Source organism: Patiria miniata, unplaced genomic scaffold (genome assembly GCF_015706575.1).
Source record: "Patiria miniata isolate m_02_andy unplaced genomic scaffold, ASM1570657v1 HiC_scaffold_4, whole genome shotgun sequence".
In the NCBI taxonomy this organism is placed as follows: domain Eukaryota; kingdom Metazoa; phylum Echinodermata; class Asteroidea; order Valvatida; family Asterinidae; genus Patiria; species Patiria miniata.
The window spans coordinates 7,577,440-7,592,248 of NW_024037071.1; the positions used below are offsets into that span (position 1 = coordinate 7,577,440).

Consider the following 14,809-nt stretch of genomic DNA (forward strand, 5'->3'; position numbering starts at 1 on the left):
TGGAGGAAGTTTGATAACTTCAGTTGGATCATGTAGAATTTTCACCTTTTGTTATAAATAAAAAGAGAAACATCTAAATTCTTATCATGTCTTTTCCAATCCTTATCATTTTCCCAAGACGTTGTTTCAGGGCAACATACTTACTTTAATGGACTGCAGACTGATATTGTTCAATTTGGAGATGAATTTGATTATTTTTTTGGCCATGTTTTTGGGGGCACAGGTTTTCGAACAAGGGTGGAGTCAGTTGAGGAAGTTTAACAGAGGGGATGATGGGAGTGCACAGGATGTAGAGTTAAGAGATGGAGATGATTGGGATGAATGGAAAGGAGAGATGGAACCTAGGGAAATTTGGGATGTGCGGTCAAACGACAAGAAAGACTTGTGGAGGAGATGTTGTGTCTCCGTAGATGCTGCAGGCAGAGACTGAAAGCGACAGCATCAGTGGCGACACATATTGAAGGCTAGTTGTTATTTTTCTTAAAGTTGGAGTAGATCATTTGTCATTTGTGCATTTTAAAAACGATTTAGCAATAAAAGTGCTCAAAATCTAAAGAAGGGTCATTATCCTGTTTATTCTGAGAAAACAATATTCTGGGATCTTAATTTCAATTCAAATGTTGGATATCATTTTGAACTGCGCCTGAAAACAACATCCAGGACACATTCCACAGGGTGGTGCAAAAAGAAGGAAACCCACCTTTGACGACAATTTTCACACTACTTATTGAGCATATTTAAAAGACTTAATGAAATGGGCTGAAATTAGTGATCTTTTAGCATCAGTTAAGAAAAAATGATTTCAAATGCATAGTTTGTCTCTGAGACATGGTAGTTTAAAAGTTTTGTATGCAAAACCTGTTTGACCACGGACAGCTTTATTGCATCCGCTTGAATGAGCACTGGTGCTTTATTTGAAGATAATCATGTCAAAAAAAGATGTCCTATTTGTGATCGTTGGGCCAAAAAAAATTGTTCTGCTTCCTATTACATGTACATGGCATTTGAAAATAGGGTAGGGAGGTAATTTCTTCTTTTTTTTGCCATTTTTTTGGTACTGGTACAATCATATGAAGGTGTTTGCGTGTAATCAAGGGTAAACGTTAGAAATTGATGGGTTTGGGTGTTTTTTTCTCATTTTTCCAATTAAAAAAAAGTAGGATAGGGCTGTCAGAATGGTGAAGGTAGGGAAATCGGAAGGAGAACTATCTTATTTTTGTTTTGGCCTTAATAACTCTGTTGTTTCCCAATGGAATCTAACCAAAATTTTAGATCAAGTAACGGAGGCATGACAAATTTTATGGAGTAATTTTCATCAGTTTTGTCAAAGAGGGTGAGATTTAAACACCATACAAAAACAATACTCACTTTCAGAATTTGCCACTTTTGACTTAAGTCCTCCAATGTTAATGTAATGCTGGAGATGGGACTGTACCTCCACCTCTGTTCTCGCTGCCCCGTTTCCTCCAAAATGGACCTGCTCCCTAATCCTTTTTGGTCCAAAAGTCAAAACAACTCAAAATTATAAATTTCCAACGATTTTCTTCAACTATCATTATTTTACTTCTACTTGATGTTTTTTTAAACACCCCTCTATCTATGTTATGCCCTCTCGCGAGTAGTTGTAAACAACTCCATATATAGAGATTTGCGCACGTGTCGTGTACTGCGTGATGTGGCCCAGAATGCAGCTGTGCTGATGTAGAATGAATTTAGGACTATGAAATACTGACCCAGTGGTAGTGTTAATGCGCATGCCTACATGAGGATTGTGAATGTTCAACCAATAATGGTAAAAGGCACCTGATTTCATTTGAGTCAAAATTTCATGCGACACTGTAAAAGTGTTCAAGACCAGCCAGCCGGTCTTTATCATTTGTTTAAAACTGGTCACGTGACAGGCTCTCGACCAATAGAAATGGGTAAACTGTCTTAGTTATGAATACGATTTTTAAATATGCATTAAATTTAACTTCTTTCATTGCCCTCTAGAATCTGTTTGCATTTGGTGATGTTGATGGCGCAGGACGCGACGCTAAGCTACAGCATCCACTGGGCCTAGCCTGGAACCCACTCATATAGCACCTGTATGTCGCTGATTCTTACAACCACAAGGTCAGTTAGTTCTGGAAATTCCCCCCTCCCCATATTGGAAATTTGATCTCGCAAGAGAAGGGAGACAATTTATTTTTGCCTTATTTGTCTTAACAGTCATATAGGCTAGCATTTTTATTTTGATATATTGGTCATTACTTTTTTTCAGGTATGGTTTTCATTAATCAAAACAGGGACTTTGAATGGTGAGTCAACAAGAAAATCATGACCCAGAATAATGATTTGTTTTCTTAAAAAGTAGTCAAATGGATACACTAATGAAGTATGTCTTAAAAAGAGCATGTTCTTTGATGGGTTTGAGCTTTGAAGTCTGAACATCATTACGATCGAGTATTCTGTTGGGTGATGTGTATTCATACATCATCAATGAACAGCTCGAAAGAAATAACGTATAGATAAACTTGTTGTGGAACACAAATGAATAACCTCTTTTTGCACCTGAATTAAAATTTATTTGTGTACATCACGATTTGTTTGATACAGCTGAGGTTACCTTTCCATCTACAAGTGAAGCACCAATCAGTGAACTGGACTCATGGTCGTCATCAGGTCAGCCAATCAAACCCCTTGTCTCAACCTTGTCTCAGTCTCAAGACTATCTCAAGACCTTTTTGTGGTCTTGGTCTCGGTCTTGTCCTATCAGAGTTTCAGTTTATCAGTTTACAGTAGAGCTATAGGCTTACAGTATTGCAGTCAGGTTGTTTTATAGCCTCTCTGTGTACTGAAATAATTTTCCTCATCATCTTGCATCGAAAGAAAATTTGGCACTTGCAAGCTTTGTAGAATGTGTTGAAAAGAAGTTGTTTTTTTTGTTAATCCATTGACTCTTTTCAACAACAATGTTCGTATATGCTTTGTACATAAAAACCTAGGAGCCAAGGTGGTGCTTTAGCTGAATGTTCAGTTCAGTACGGTAGTATTGAAAACAAAGACCCCTAAAACGAAGACCGAAGACCAAAGACCCACTCAAAAACAAAGACCCACTCGAAAACGAAGACCCACTCGAAAAGGGAGACTCGTTTTCGAGTGGGTCTTCGTATTCGAGTGGGTCTTTGTGAGTAGTATAACAAAACTCAAAACTCACCTCAAGTCAAAATACCTGTTCCCTTGAGGTTTGACTAATATCGAGATTTCACTGTATATATATAGCCCTGGCATCTGCAATTGGCAAAATATCAATCATTTGATTTCCGTGAATCTCAAGTCAAATTTATTGATAAGTTTCTTATTTTGTTGTGCATGATTGATTAAATTGTTAATATTTTGTTATGCGTGATTTATTAAATTTTTAATAATGTTTATTTTTAAAAGAACTTAAAGTGTTTTCATAATTTCCATTGTATGAGCTCTGTGCACTACCAAAGAGGGCGCCCTTTTACCTAGCAACGACGTCCCATGGGATACACGCCCATATTGGAATATCGGGGTTTTGGCCCATTTTGGGCAATAGAGCTGTTTGCCTATATTGGAATACACGTCCATATTGGAATATCCCAGTTTCGGCCCATTTTAGGCAATATTCAGCTGTTTGCCCATATTGGAATACACGCCCATATAAAAATATCCCAGTTTTGGCCTATTTTGGGCAATATTGAGCTGTTTGTCCATATTGGAATACACACCCATATTGGAATATCCCAGTTTTGGCCCATTTTAGGCAATATTCAGCTGTTTGCCCATATTGGAATACATGCCCATATTGGAATATTGTGGTTTTGGCCCATTTGGGCAATATTGAGCTCTTTGCCCATATTGGAATACACGCCCATATTGGAATAACAGGGTTTTGGCCCATTTTGGGCAATATTTAGCTGTTGGCCCATATTGGAATACACGCCCATATTAGAATATCCCAGTTTTGGCCCATTTTGGGCAATATTGAGCTGTTTGCCCATATTGGAATACACGCCCATATTGGAATATCCCAGTTTTGGCCCATTTTGGGCAATATTGAGCTGTTTGCCCATATTGGAATATTGGGGTTTTGGCCCATTTTGGGCAATATTTAGCTGTTTGCCCATATTGGAATACACGCCCATATTGGAATATCCCAGTTTTGGCCCATTTTGGGCAATATTGAGCTGTTTGCCCATATTGGAATACACGCCCTTATTAGAATACACGCCCATATTGGAATATCGGGGTTTTTGCCCATTTTGGGCAATATTTAATTGGAATATCGGGTTTTCATATAATAATGTATTACTCTCAAGTGACAATTGAGACATAAAATCAATCATTCACAACGTTTTTGGTTAATAGACAGTTATGCATCTTTTAGTTACTGGTATTTATTGTTTGAAGGCTCACAACTGTTACTGCAGAACGTGCCCCTAAGTATTACATAATTGAATTATTTAATAGTTAAAATATTATTTATCAATTGAATTATTAAATAAATACCTTGGAGAGTTGATAGCTTCTGATTGGTAGAGACTTGATCATGCGGCTTCAAAAACAACCAAGCATCTTTGTAATTCTGGACGCAAGAAATTTCCTCCGTCAGGTAAAAATGGGACGTCATTCATAATGCAATGAAGATGAATAAACGCATTGAAGAGACAGGGTAGCATATCGCAGGCATATACTAAAATAGGGCCCCTCAACATAAACACAAAAAATCTGGAAATATATCACTGAAAGAAAATCACAAAATTCAAGCATTTTAAGTTTAACTGTTTATTTCGTTAAAAGGTATTTATTCATGGAAATAAGTAATGAAATACAATGTAATTATCTGAGTTATCCAGATATGGTTGCATTGGTATCAGTACACCAAATAAGAAAGATACATTTTAGAAAAGACTTAAAACTCCCCTGTAGTTCACTTGAAAATACTTTTACATTGTGAATAATGAATGATTAATTCCTACTGCGCACAAAGCTGTTCAGTCTTAATTTTTCAATTAAGATTTATTTCTGGTATTATATCAGACGTGCATCCATAATTCACATTTGCATGTCACATTCCGTCATAATGAAATGTTATATTGTAAATCAGTAGGCCTATATTTCAAGTTCCTTCAGTTTTTCTACTATTATGCCAAGTAATTAATTGACATCACTGATTTAATTTATAGCTTTAATTATTTTTTATTTCATAAGTTATTCACAAACGGGACCAGGCTCTGTATAAGCTTAGGCTTTTTCCTGGTTCCCTCATGTGTCACCATTTATGTTTAATTGATCAAAGTGTTGTACATGTATTAGCATTCTATTAAGTTTAGTTATTGTTGTAGTAAATAAACTGTTGCATGTTAGCATTATATTAATTTGCGACAAATGGAAAATAAAACAATACAATACAATACAATACAATTTGCCACTGAACTACCATTAAAAATCACATTCTCATCGGTTGGGTAGGTAGTTTGCTAGAGGAAAAGGCATTAAGGAGTACGTCAAGAATTTACAAAATCGTACATGTCAGATGCAACACAGACAAGAAAAATTGGACCCCACATTTATAGATGAATAGATATTATCCACACATTTTGGGTCCTACAAAAAGTTTACCCAAATGTGTGAACATCCAAACGTGTAAACTTTTGAGTCTAAAATGTACACATCTTATATTCTAAGGTTTCTTTAATTACCCTGCTCATTTCTCATCAGTTAAAGCATGTTTTGGATCATTTTGTGTTATTTTGGGAGTATACAGCTCAATGCTACCAAAAGTAGGCATTTAAATTCAAACCAGAAAACCATCTTTGTAGCAGTGTTTCCCCTGGCTAATAAACTGAGCGAGGTGGTGCAAATTCAAATTGATGATTGAAACGAAAATTACGCAGTCTGCAAACTGAAAAGAATGCAGCGCTCACAAAAATGCGCGATGATTCCAACTACACATCCAAATTGTGAGTTCTTGATATGTAGAGATCAAAGCAAAACGCTCATAAATTACCCAAAATGAAATTTGTTTAGATTAGTACTGTAGTTCCTTTATTGCAAATCTTCACAGCGAGGTGGTTATATTGGGAAACAATTTAGCGAGGTGATCACTGAAAGTAGCAAGGTGTTGTAGCCCAGACCTTTCGAGACTTCACTCTTTTTTATCAATTATTTGAATATTTAGAGACAAAATAAGTCTAAATAACTGTGCTACAGAGTGTCCTTATTTGATGAAAGCATGCTTACAACATTTAAGTTCAAGTAAAATCCTCTATCGACAGTCAAAATCCTGCCTGAGACCTCTTCGAGATAAATTTCCCATAAAATGTTTACCTTAAAACTCTACAGTAACATAAAAATGATTCAACACTTAAGTGCGTTAAGTCTTTCTTTATGCACATTAGAATTGACACAAATGACATTTCATTATATAAGCAAATTGTGTGAGCTCACAGAAAAGTCTTAACTACATTTTAACTACTAAACGAAATGAAACATCAAGTTGAAGTTCTTACAGGCAACAACACCCCATCAGCAGGACACAAACCAAAAATCGGTATCAGAAAAAAACCCCAAAACCAAAGAAAGAAAGAAACAAACACGATTTGGAGTTTGATTATTCTAGACTGGTCCCCGGCCCACTAAATATATGGGGACCGGAATTGTGCCCATTTAAATTAGCCTTGTTGGCAGCCTTGAGCGTGGATGACATTTCAACACATGGCTATAATCAAAAAACTCGCTCTATAACGTGTAGGCAAAAATTGCCAGTGTCTCCACGTAGCCAACTTTCAAGCATTTCAACTGCATAGGCATGATAGGTTTCAAATACTGAAAAATAGTGCCCCTCTCTTAGTTGCCAGAGATTCTTTCGAATTCAGTGAAAGTTGAAGCTCATCACCACACAAATTGCACGTAAGTGATGTTTCCATTTCGCAATAGGCTGGTTCCACGCTCCAATTATCATTGTGATTTTGTATTCAGGGGCGGGAATCAGAGAGACCAGTCCTGCATAGAATTTGCATACATTAGGTGGAAAACATCCTAATGTATTCGGGATTCATTGCTAGCTACCTGTCCCTACATTTGAAGTCCGAAGGACAATGGAGGAACCAGTCTATGATTACCCATGACATTTGACCATGAGTAATGACATTTGATTGGCGCAGTTGATGTTTCATTGGCAATTGTTTCAATAATGAATGTGTGAATTTGCAAGTTTGCATTCAAATGACCTCTTATGGCCAAACAAATAAGGCTCAAATGACACATTTAACTCACGACTATGTTGCATTTTACATTGTAAAAGAGCTTTCTTTGTTCTCATTGGCACAGGCCTGATCTTTGGTGGTGTCATTGTACAGTTTAGTGCCATTAAGCTTGTACCTTGAGTTAATCTGTCACCACACGTCATCACAAGCCAATCACAAGTCATCCAGTCTCAATCTCAAGTCAAATTAAATCAAACAAACGTTGTTCCTCCTCTGTTATTCATGACTTGACTTGTGATTTGACTTGTGATTGATTTGAAAACGTTCTGCCCAAAAGAGGGAAGTCCAGTTTTAAATGTGTTCTCCACAAATCCTCATCAGTCTTCAAGATCAAGTTGGCTCCTCTCCAAGTTTCATCTCCAGTTTGTCAAATTCCACGTCGACAACCTGATCAGCCTCATCGTCAATCTGAAATGGGAAAAGAAAGACAAACACTTCCCTTCAAAACAAGATGTCCCCATATCTCATGGTAACTGTGCTAGTTACAAAAGATGAATATTTCTATATGTGGTGATTCTGAAAATGTTTCAGTTTGGCATTGGTAATTTGGCTCTATACCTTGTCAGTGCACATACCATCAAACAGCTTGCCTCAAAAGCTGAATTTCCAGTCAAAACAGTAACAGCAATAATCTGGTTGCAAGTTTTAAATATGGAAAACTAGTGAACCTAGCCAAATAAAAATATGTCCGTGCTATTTCTGAGTTTCACCCTGAAAAGTGGACACTGTTTTCCCTAGCCAAGTTTGTGCCAATGCTAAGTAGACACAGAAAAGCCAATTCTCAGTGAAGACCAGCTTAATTGCGATTTGATGCAAGGGGAACTTAAAGTCACTCAATATTTGTTTAAAACTGACAGATCCTTTTGATTTTATATGAACTTTTATTTCAATACAAAATTGGTGGGAAATGTATCTCTCTCTTTCAACAACCCCTATACGAAATGTTTGAACCCAACTCTGTAGCTACTGGCTCTTGGGAACATGCCTGCTCCCTCTGTGGCGTCAACTAAGGTCCAGACGTACCCCTCCCCCCCCTGCTTATCAAATTAGCAATTTCCGGTCAGTCAGCACTCTTAACAAACCCTGTTTCACCACTATCTTTCTTGACCACCCCCCACCCCTTTCAAAAGTTTGGTTTTTGATCTATTGCAGTGTCGGATAGACTGTGTTATAATCATCGTGGGGGGGGGGGGGGGGGTGCGGGAATAAGATGCCAGACCAGACGATGAAGTCAAATTTCTAATGATCACATCCTCACCTTTAAGGGCAACATCAAGCTCCCTGAACTGACAGCCCACATGTTCTTGCTGTTGCAGCTGTGTTGTAGGCAGTGAACCATCGTGGTCATATGCGGTGAATGCATAGTTGATAAACGTCCATTTGAGATTTAGCTACAAACTTCAGTTGACCTGTCAGGTGACAAGAAGGAAAAGTGAGGATTTACACGAGTCTATTTAAATATCAGCAGACTGCCAAGTGTAAATATGGGCCACCATTGTTGTAACATTGATGACACAAACATGCATACCTCTAGGGGGTACCATTATTGTAATAATGGTCGCCCCTAGAGGTACTAATGACGGCACAAACATGCATACCTCTAAGGGAGACCATCATTGGCAGTTCACTCCCCGACCTGATCTACACGAGTAGCGGAGTGCCATAAGGTTGTGTTGTGCCGCTACGCCAGTGACTATCGTCGCAACACGAGAACTTGTTCTGTTGTGAATTACTCTGATGATACCTCAGCTGGCTGGATCCTTCGTAACGATGAGTCTGATTACAGGACTGAAATATAACTATTTTTTCAATGGTGCGATGACAATTCTTTTGTGCTTAACGTGTCCAAAACAAAAGAACTTATTTTTGACTTTCGTAAAAAAACAACACAATGCTGGACCTGTTAGTATAAGAAATGGACACGCGGGAAAATGTTTAAAAAGAAAAAAAAACACCCAGAGAATGTGTGCCAATGCCAAACAGAGGCTCCACTTTCTCAGGGAGTTATTAGTTCATTTAATGTCCACGATTCAATTTGGCATCTATTTTTACCAGAGTGTTGTTCAGTCAATCATTTGTTTTAGTTGCATTGTATGGTTCAATAATTTAATTGTAAATCAGCAGAAGAAAATTGAACGGATCACAAAAACTGCAAGACAAATAATTAGTCTGGAAGTTAAACAGGTGAATAAAATTGTTGAAATTAACAAACTATCCCCCAAAACTGCAAACTGTAACTCAGGACCAAACTAAACTCCTTTTAACTAAAGATTTAGTGCACTCCCCACTCGCACAAACTGGTTCAGATTTTCTGTTTTACCTAGCACCATACATCTCTACAATTCTAATTGTATCAAATAACTACTGTCGGCTACAATTTTATAATCAGATTAGAACTTTTTAAATAAGTAACTTAGCATATCAGCATGCAAATTTAAATTGCTTTTACAGATTAAATTGCAATTTATAGATTCTTACCTTTTTTGTTTTCAAACTTCTTTTTTTTTTCCAAAGTAGGGATTTTTACTGGTGTTTTACACTTCTGTTTTCTATAATTATCTTGTCGCAAACACTGTTTTGAAACATTGCTTTGAAATCGACTGATTAAACATGCAAAATCATTCAAAGTTATGTTTCTCAACATTACATTTTTTTAAATGATAAAACGCTAGGGAAAAGTAAAGCATGTGGTCCTTGGGCAAAGTTTGCACAAATACGAAGGAGTTGTCAATTTATTAAGTCCCGACTGCCGACCACAAATTGAAATGTTATACAAATAATGAATGTTTGTGAGTACAATGGTAAGAATAATTTCATGAGGTGACAGATGAAATGTTCCATTCCACGAGGCTTCGCCTCGTGGAATGGAACATTTCATCTGTCACCTCGTGAAATTATTCTTTCTATTGCACGAACGTGAAACATTCGTTATTTGTTTTATATAACACCTGAATAAATCCTCGTCATCTGATTGGTTGACTTTTAATAGCCAATTTATTCAAGTTAAAAATTGTTTACAAGTTTGACAAGTTCAGAGTTATCATATTTAATTTATGCAAACTGTTCAACAGGTTGAGAACTATCATATTCAATTTATCTCAATTTAAAACTTTTCCATAAGTTTAGAACTTAAACAGTTCAAGAAGTCCAGAACTTTTATTGCCAATTTAAACACCACAGCGCCATCTTCGGCAACATGTGCAGTGACAGTGCAATGGTACTTCTAATCACAGTGCAATAGTACTTCCATTGCACTGTGCGCTGCGCGCCACGCGCGCGCCGTGCATTGGTACGAATAATTCTAGACATGTGATCAACGATCCACCAATCAGATGACCGGGATTTATTCAGGTGTTGTATAAAACACACTATTAACTTTCTGATTCCACTTCAATGTCAACACTCATTTTGAGGAGTAAAATTGTTTAACATAATTTATTGGACCAAAGCTTTTTTTTTTAAAAATGGGTAAGAAGACAGAGAAAACCCAATTGTCAGTGAAAACCAGCTTAATTGAAATTTGACGCAAGGGGGACTTTGCCAACCAGTGGTATAACCAGTGGTGCTGCTACACAAATATTGAGTGGCTCAGAGTAGATTGGGAGGAATATTAATTAAATGCAAGGTAAAATCTGGACTTTTTTATTTCACAAGGCGAACCCAAGTAAAATGGAAGAGTCCAGATTTTACCGAGCGTTAATATTCCTCCAATTTTAATTTAATTTTAAAGCCACTCAATAGGCCTATTTGTTTTATAACTGACAGATCCTTGTCATTTGATTTACAGTTAAAATGAACTTCTATTTCAATATATACTGGTAATTGGGGGGAAATGTATCTCTCTCTTCCAAACCACCCCTTCACGAAATGTTTGAACCCAACTCTGTGTCTACTGGCTTTTGGGAACAATACGCAATGTGTGCAATGCTCAACGCGCACACCAGCATGCATTTACACACACATACGGTACCTCACCATGAACAAGGATGATCCTAATAGATGCATCCAGTTTGTCAGTAAAAACTTTATACACGTGCATGCGACAATGATTTCTAGCGCCCATTGGATAAATGCTCGAATTGCGTTAACTTCCAGTTCCATTTGTGCCATGCTTCACCGTGTGAAGTACGCATGGTTGAATTGCGATGTCGTCACACTAACGAACCAGAAAGTAAATCCCATTATCCATGGGCGAATGGGACTTTTTGAGCCCCGGCATGAATGGGAGCAATAATGAATGTCACGTGATGTGAGTTCCACCAATCAAATGACAAGGATCTGAATGTCAAATATAAACTAGAATATTTCATGGGCAGGGCTCATCACTTCTACCTGAAAAACAACAGGTTGAGCATACTGTACATTTCCACAAATAAGGTTTTATTTCAAAATCAACACAGATCAAGCAGTGATCCCTGCACATGAAAGAAAAGAAGTAACTTTAACAACAATGTGACCTGGTCTATTATAAAACAGGCGCGAGTTGAAAATCATATTATTTAAGCATACTGATCAGGCACTGATGCATGAAGCTGATTTCACTTTTATATTTGGCAAAATAAGAAATTAAGTAGACATTAAAATTAATGTGGCACGTGACTATTTAGTACTTTCATTCTTAAAAATGGTCATTTTTAAGAGCATCCTGCTGAACACACACAACGTTGTGAAACAATGACTGAAACAGTTTCAGACTTAAGTTCAACTTGGATTATTCCTCGGTTTGACTAAGCAGGTCACAGAGAATTTACCGGAGACCACTTTTTACAAGAAGCTAATAAATTGTATATAACTAATTGGCACCTTAAATGGAATGTGATTTTAAATAATACTTAAGTGCAGTCAACAATACCTTTACATACATGTCAATATAAGATTACATCTTTGGTGTCTCAAAGTAAATCAGTACGGTACATGAATGGAAAGACTATAAAAATAAAAATGGCCAGACTCAAAATGAGTTTGGATTAATTTTCAATACACAATGTTAAAAATGCACTGTCCATGGTATTATTTTTTTCTTAACAAAGTTATAACTTCCTGGTTTTATTTTGGGCATCTGCACCCCTCTTAAAGGGAATATACAACATTTGCAAACATCGAAAAATCAAACTACCCAGTTTTTACAAAATACCTTACTAGGATATTGGTAAATGACAGTCTAAAGCATCCTGTAAAATTATGGCACCTGGTGTGAAGTCATTTTCAAGAAAATTGTATTTTTGTATACATTTCCAACGGTGGTCGGCCGACCACCGTTGGAAAAGCTAACTATTTTTCAACTACTGCTCCAACTTTACACTTTTTTCAGTCCAAAGTTTGTTTGCTATTGGTTACATGTTCATGAACGGGTGCAGGCCAGCTAGACTGGTTCCCTAATCTTACAATTTTCCGGCATCTATAAATTGATCCATTTTATCTTTAGTGGAGTCAAGGAACCAGACTACTTGAACATTTTTGTTTTTCTTGGTTTTTCCAGCATTTTCGAACACAAAACTTCAAACATGTCAGTGTAACAATGTTTGATCTATTATACTAACCCCTCAAAGAGTTCATTTCTGAAAATTACAGCAAAAGCCAATGATGTACATTCCCTTTAAAATGCTTTAATTCTGGGTTGCTTTTGCACACCATATGGTAGTTCCACCTGTGAATGGATTCATTCCCAATTCCCTACATTGTAAATTGTAAAGGGTGTTGGTACAACCAACCTACTGGTACCGGTATATTGCAGAAAAAGTACCAATTTGGAAAAAGAAAATCTGTTTTTTTTTAGGTGACACTAAAAAAGTTAAACCAAAACAAAACAAAATGCATGGACAGTACATCTTTAACCTTAACAGTCCTGAATCCTCCAATTTCGATATAATTTTGCACACCCCCTAGAGAGTTAGGGTTAATAATACTTTTTTGATGAATGCAGTGTTAATGAAGGCACTTTTTGTGAATCATATACATTGTATCACACAAATTGATACAGAACAGGAGAGTATCACATATTGTTCAGTGCACATTATGGCAGCGTATACAATGCACCAGACCTTATGTGTAGAGAGCATCTTTGGTGATTTTAATTAGTAAGAACGAATTAACACAAGGTTCGCTCGTCCATATCCCAGCAAAACAAAGGCATTGCCCTCTGATATGGCTGGTATGTATAAACTCTACAGTGAATAATGTGCAGAACGAATGGGTGAATAAGCCAAGCACACACACTTACCGATAATGTCTTTGGTTCACTGTATTCAATTGTTCTCATCATCAATATTAAATAGTAAACATAAACTGGCAAACACAATGACAAGGTTTTGGCAAAGTTCAGGAGTACAAGAACTAATAAATTTAACATATATTTCCAGTCTAGATATAATTTACAGACATAGAGACTCTAGTTTACAGAATGCACATTCAGCACTTTCATTACCCTTATATACCGATACTTAGTCAAGTTTTAAAGTAGCCTAGCCTGCAGAGGTTTAATTGACCTAAGACATAATGAACAGCCAGGTGGGGCTGATTGGCTGGTGTCCCCACCTGGCTCCCACAGGAAAGCGCACACATACCCGGTAACCCGGTGACATGATTTTGTCTTAGGTCTGTTGAGTTTATCACAAGTCCTTTGACTGGTCCAATCATGGTCTTGGTTAAAGTTTGGATTTGAATTTGATTCCCCTTATAAATACAGACAGCCCCTGACAAGCGCGGTCAAGGTACCATGGTGGTAGAGGTCATTATGTAACTCACATACAGATCCTTGCCATTTGATTGGTGGAACTCACATCACGTGGCAATCGTTATTGCTCCCGTGCACACCGAGGCTCAAAAAGTCCCATTCGCCCATGGGGAATGGGAAATACTATTCAACAGTTAAGATCATTCTTGTTCCATGACGCAGTATTTGTGTGCAAATGCACGCTGGTGTGCACGTTCAGCATTGCGCATAGCGTGTATTGTTCTAAAGAGCCAGCGCTAGAGAGTTGGGTTCAAACATTTCCGTGAGGGGATGGTTTGAAAGAGAGAAGTACATTTTTCACCAATTTTGTATTGAAATAAAAGTTCAAATATGTCAATGACAAGGATCTATATGTTAGTTATATAAAACAAATATTGAGTGGCTTTTAATTGTGAAATGGGAAGAATATTATCGCTCGGTAAAATCTGGACTTTTCCAGTTCACTCGGCTTCGCCTCGTGAAATGGAAAAGTCTAGATTTTACCTTGCTATAATAAATCTCCCATTTCACTCTGAGCCACTCAATATTTGTATACTATCATCTAGATGAATCAAATCTGGACTTTTCCAGTTCACTCGGCTTCGCCTCGTGGAATGGAAAAGTCCAGGTTTACCTTGCGATAATAAATCTCCCATTTCACTCTGAGCCACTCAATATTTGTATACTATCATCTAGATGAATCAAATCTGGACTTTTCCAGTTCACTCGGCTTTGCCTCGTGGAATGGAAAAGTCCAGATTTTACCTTGCGATAATAAATCTCCCATTTCACTCTGAGCCACTCAATATTTGTGTACTAT

The 14,809-nt window shown here is 37.2% G+C and overlaps 2 long non-coding RNA genes across 2 annotated transcripts; one reads left to right on the plus strand and one right to left on the minus strand.

Moving 5' to 3' along the window:
• The first annotated feature begins 1,949 nt into the window (after window positions 1-1,949).
• On the plus strand, window positions 1,950-3,119 carry LOC119739584. Its single transcript, XR_005272598.1, has 2 exons — window positions 1,950-2,115; window positions 2,599-3,119. It is a non-coding gene; the product is annotated as an uncharacterized LOC119739584 (long non-coding RNA).
• A 3,643-nt stretch (window positions 3,120-6,762) lies between these two features.
• LOC119739605 lies at window positions 6,763-9,244 on the minus strand. The gene is made up of 3 exons (XR_005272601.1): window positions 8,876-9,244; window positions 8,536-8,686; window positions 6,763-7,685 (listed from the first exon to the last, which is right to left on the minus strand). It is a non-coding gene; the product is annotated as an uncharacterized LOC119739605 (long non-coding RNA).
• Window positions 9,245-14,809: the final 5,565 nt, after the last annotated feature.